A 6,000-nucleotide genomic window follows, 5' to 3' on the forward strand; every position below is an offset into this window, starting at 1 on the left:
TGTTTCAACCAACTAACCAACTTTTTGTTTGTTTCTTAACTTTTTCAAAACTACCTAACTAACTCTCTCTCTCTCAAATTTTCGAAAATATCTCCCCTCTTTTTCAAAAATTTCTGTTTTTTTTTTAACTAATTATTTTTAATTTTTTTTTCGAAAAAAAAAATTTATTATTTAAAAATTCAAATTCTTTTTAGTTATTTTATTTTATTTAAGTATTTACTTCTTATAAAATAAAATAAATAAAAAGATAAATCAGTCCAAGTTATATCCATAGAAATCCATCATGGACATAAGTGGAAATGAACAGTCCAGGAGGACTCTGGGGTCATATTCTAACCCCTCTACTGCTTCATATGGGAGTAGCATATGCATACCCTCCATTGGAGTTAGTAGCTTTGAGTTGAATCCTCAGCTCATTATCATGGTGCAGCAAAGTTGCCAGTATTCCGGTCTTCCACAGGAAGAACCTACAGAGTTTCTGGCACAGTTTCTACAGATTGCTGACACAGTACATAATAAGGAAATAGATCAGGATGTCTACAGACTATTACTGTTTCCATTTGCTGTAAAAGATCAAGCTAAGAGGTGGTTAAATAACCAACCTAAGGCCAGCATAAGAACATGGAAACAGCTGACAGAAAAATTCCTGAATCAATATTTCCCTCCAAAAAGGATGACACAGCTAAGGCTGGACATCCAAGGCTTTAAACAAGGAGATAATGAATCTCTTTATGATGCCTGGGAGAGATACAGAGAGATGCTACGAAAATGCCCATCTGAAATGTTTTCAGAGTGGGTTCAGTTAGACATCTTCTACTATGGGCTTGCAGAAGGAGCTCAGATGTCTTTAGATTACTCAGCTGGTGGATCTATCCATATGAGAAAGACAATCGAAGAGGCTCAAGAGCTCATTGATACAGTTGCCAGGAATCAGCATCTGTATCTAAGCAGCAACCCTTCCATGAATGAAGAGGTTAAAACAGTAACTGCTGAATTCAGTACTGTAAAACAAGCTGCTGAATTCAATCAACAATTAGATTTTCTAACAAAACAGCTAGCTGAATTCAAAGACAGGTTACAGGAGACAAGGATAGCTAATATACATATGGAAGAACAGTTTAAGCAAACAAAGCAGCAGCTATCAAAGCAAATAGCAGAAGAATGCCAAGCAGTTCAATTAAGAAGTGGGAAAACATTAAATACCCCACCTCAAGGCATCAAAAATTCAAGAAATGAGCACCCCACCAAAGATTCCCATGAGGACAGTAAGAGCCCAGGGAAAAATAATTCTGGCACTAAAACGCCAGAAAAGAGGTGGAAGGCTGGCGCTGAACGCCCAGACCATGCCCAGAACTGGCGTTCAGCGCCAGAAACAAGGCAGGATTGGCGTTCAACGCCACAAATGGGGCAGAATCCAGCGTTGAACGCCCAACAGGGGCACATTTCTGGCGTTCAGGCGCCAGGAACAGACAGTGAGTTGGCGTCTAACGTCACTCCAGCTTCTGACTCTGGTATGCAATTGCCAGTGAGGGATCAGACACACACAAGTGCTGATAACAACCCCTCTAAAAAGGCTTCTTTAACCACTAAGGTTGAGGAATATAAAGCCAAGATACCTTATCCTCAAAAACTCCGGAAAGAGGAGCAGGATAAGCAATTTGCTCGCTTTGCAGATTATCTGAGGACTCTTGAAATAAAGATTCCATTTGCAGAGGCACTTGAGCAAATACCTTCTTATGCCGAGTTCATGAAAGAGATCTTGAGTCATAAAAAGGAGTGGAGAGAAACAGAAAGAGTTCTCCTCACTGAAGAATGCAGTGCAGTCATTCTGAAAAGCTTTCCTGAAAAGCTTAAAGACCCTGGGAGTTTTCTGATACCATGCATATTAGAAGGTGATTGCACCAAGACAGCTTTATGCGATCTTGGGGCAAGCATCAACCTAATACCTGCATCCACTATCAGGAAGCTTGGCTTAACTGAAGAAGTTAAACCAACCCGGATATGTCTCCAACTTGCTGATGGTTCCACTAAATACCCATCAGGCGTGATTGAGGACATGATTGTCAGAGTTGGGCCATTCGCCTTTCCCATTGACTTTGTTGTGCTGGAAATGGAGGAGCACAAGAGTGCTACTCTCATTCTAGGAAGACCCTTCCTAGCAACTGGACGATCCCTCATTGACGTCCAGCAGGGGGAAATAACCCTGAGAGTCAACGATGACGAGTTCAAGTTGAACGCTGTCAAAGCCATGCAGCATCCAGACACATCAACAGACTGCATGAAAGTTGACCTTATTGACTCTTTGGTAGAAGAGATCAACATGGCTGAGAGTCTCGAATCAGAGTTGGAAAACATCTTTAAAGATGTTCAGCCTGATTTGGAGGATTCAGGGGACATGAAAGAGCCTCTGAACTTTCTTCTGAAAGAGGAAAAACCTCCTAAACCAGAGCTCAAGCCACTGCCACCATCCTTGAAATATGCATTTCTAGGAGAAGGTGACACTTTTCCAGTGATCATAAGCTCTGCTTTAAATTCACAGGAAGAGGAAGCACTTATTCAAGTGCTAAGGACACACAAGACAGCTCTTGGGTGGTCCATAGGTGACCTTAAGGGCATAAGCCCAGCTAGATGCATGCACAAAATCCTATTGGAGGATAACGCCAACCCAGTGGTTCAACCACAGAGGCGGCTAAATCCAGCCATGAAGGAAGTGGTGCAGAAAGAGGTCACCAAATTACTAGAGGCTGGGATTATTTATCCCATTTCTGATAGCCCCTGGGTGAGCCCTGTTCAAGTTGTCCCAAAAAAGGGAGGCATGACAGTGGTTCATAATGAAAAAAATGAACTGGTTCCTACAAGAACAGTTACAGGGTGGCGCATGTGTATTGACTACAGAAGGCTCAATACAGCCACCAGAAAGGATCATTTTCCTTTACCATTCATAGACCAGATGCTAGAGAGACTAGCATGTCATGATTATTACTGCTTTTTGGATGGCTACTCAGGCTATAACCAGATTGCAGTAGATCCCCAGGATCAAGAGAAAACAGCATTCACATGTCCATCCGGAGTGTTTGCTTATAGAAGGATGCCCTTTGGGCTATGCAATGCACCTGCAACCTTCCAGAGATGCATGCTCTCTATTTTCTCTGATATGGTGGAAAAATTTCTGGAGGTCTTCATGGATGACTTCTCAGTATACGGAGACTCATTCAGCTCCTGTCTTGATCACCTAAAACTTGTTCTGAAAAGATGCCAAGAAACCAACCTAGTTTTAAACTGGGAAAAGTGTCACTTCATGGTGACTGAAGGAATTGTTCTTGGGCATAAAATCTCAAACAAGGGAATAGAGGTGGATCAAGCAAAAATAGAGGTAATTGAAAAATTACCACCACCTGCCAATGTTAAGGCAATCAGAAGCTTTCTGGGGCATGCAGGATTCTATAGGAGGTTTATAAAGGATTTTTCAAAAATCGCAAAACCTTTAAGCAATCTGCTAGCTGCTGACACGCCATTTGTGTTTGACACAGCATGCCTGCAGGCGTTTGAAACGCTGAAAGCTAAACTGGTCACAGCACCAGTCATTTCTGCACCAGACTGGACATTGCCATTTGAGTTAATGTGTGATGCCAGTGATCATGCCATTGGTGCAGTATTGGGACAGAGGCATGACAAGCTTCTACATGTCATTTATTATGCCAGTCGCGTTCTAAATGATGCCCAGAAGAATTACACAACCACAGAAAAAGAACTACTTGCAGTGGTTTACGCCATTGACAAGTTCAGATCATACTTAGTGGGATCAAAGGTGATTGTGTACACTGACCATGCTGCTCTTAAGTATCTACTCACAAAGCAGGATTCAAAACCCAAACTCATCAGATGGGTATTGCTTCTGCAAGAGTTTGATATAGAAATAAGAGACAGAAAAGGGACAGAGAACCAAGTAGCTGATCATCTGTCCCGAATAGAGCCAGTGGAAGGGACGTCCCTCCCCTTCCTTGAGATCTCTGAGACATTCCCTGATGAGCATCTATTTGCCATTCAGGAAGCACCATGGTTTGCCGATATTGCAAACTATAAAGCTGCAAGGTTCATACCCAAGGAGTACAATAGAATACAAAAAAAGAAACTAATTACTGATGCAAAGTACTACTTGTGGGATGAGCCCTATCTCTTTAAGAGATGTGCAGACGGAATTATCCGTAGGTGTGTCCCCAGAGAGGAAGCACAGAGAATCTTATGGAATTGCCATGGATCTCAATATGGAGGCCATTTCGGAGGTGAGCGAACAGCCACCAAGGTCCTCCAATGTGGCTTCTATTGGCCCACACTCTATAAAGATTCCCGAGAGTTTGTACGTAATTGTGACAGTTGCCAAAGAGCTGGTAATCTGCCTCATGGTTACGCCATGCCTCAACAAGGAATCTTGGAAATAGAGTTGTTTGACGTATGGGGAATTGACTTCATGGGACCTTTCCCACCATCATACTCAAACACTTATATTCTGGTGGCAGTTGACTATGTATCAAAATGGGTTGAGGCTATTGCCACACCCACCAATGATACTAAAACAGTGCTGAAGTTCCTCCAGAAACATATCTTTAGCAGGTTTGGTGTCCCTAGAGTGTTAATCAGCGATGGGGGCACTCACTTCTGCAATAAACAGCTTTACTCTGCCATGGTTCGGTATGGAATTCGCCACAAAGTGGCCACTCCATATCATCCACAAACCAACGGGCAAGCTGAAGTCTCTAACAGAGAATTAAAGAGAATCCTGGAACAGACAGTAAATACCCGTAGAAAGGATTGGGCAAGGAGCTTGGATGATGCTCTGTGGGCTTACAGAACAGCATTCAAGACCCCTATAGGGACCTCTCCATACCAACTCGTGTATGGTAAGGCATGCCACTTGCCCGTGGAACTGGAACATAAGGCCTACTGGGCAACCAGATTCCTAAATTTAGATGCCAAATTAGCAGGAGAAAAACGATTGCTCCAGCTAAATGAGCTAGAGGAATTCAGATTCACAGCTTTCGAAAATGCCAAGCTTTATAAAGAAAAATAAAAAAAATGGCATGACAGAAAGCTGTCATCTAAAATCTTTGAACCAGGACAGAAGGTCCTGTTGTTTAACTCTAGACTCAGGCTATTCCCCGGGAAACTGAAATCCCGGTGGAGGGGACCATATGTGATTACAAGTGTGTCACCATATGGTTATGTGGAGCTTCAAGATATTGATTCTGATAAGAAGTTCATTGTCAATGGACAGAGAATCAAGCATTATCTTGAAGGCAACACTGAGCAAGAATGCTCAAGGCTGAAGCTAGATTGAAAGCTCAGCAAAGTCCAGCTAAAGACAATAAAGAAGCGCTTGCTGGGAGGCAACCCAGCCATGGGGCATCAATCCTCTAAGAATTTTTGCCCTATTTTTATTTTTATTTTTATTTGTTTATATAAAGTTCACTGACACTAAGGTACAAAGTCATTTGTATAAGTTTACAGGGTTACAGAAGGAATCTACACACAAAACAGAGATAGGGAGCTTACTGGCAAGAAAACGCCAGTCCAGGAGAGCAACATTTGGGCGTTGAACGCCCAAAACAGGCAGTGTTTGGGCGTTCAAACGCCAGGATGGTGGGGAGGAGCTCTCCTTCTACCCATCTCCTTCTTTTTCTTTTTGCTTGAGGACAAGCAAAGCCCTAAGTTTGGTGTGCTTATCCGTGATCACTAAGATCATGGCCCCTAAAGGAAAACAACCCACTCCAAGAGGAGCAAGGGCGTGATTTAAAGGAACCGAAGCGCCAGAAATTCTCTCTTGAAGGACCAAGCACCTCACAGACTAGAGGAACATCCACTTCCCAAACCTCAAGGTTGTTGAGTTCTAATCTTAGCCTTAACTCTGTGATAACTGCTCTTATTTTAATTTTACCTTAGGAGTCATATAGTAGTAATTAGTATCTATTTTGATTTTATCTCCAATTAAGCTATAGTTTATTT

This window comes from Arachis ipaensis, chromosome B3, assembly GCF_059453495.1.
Source record: "Arachis ipaensis isolate K30076 ecotype BB chromosome B3, ASM5945349v1, whole genome shotgun sequence".
Taxonomy (NCBI): Eukaryota; Viridiplantae; Streptophyta; class Magnoliopsida; order Fabales; family Fabaceae; genus Arachis; species Arachis ipaensis.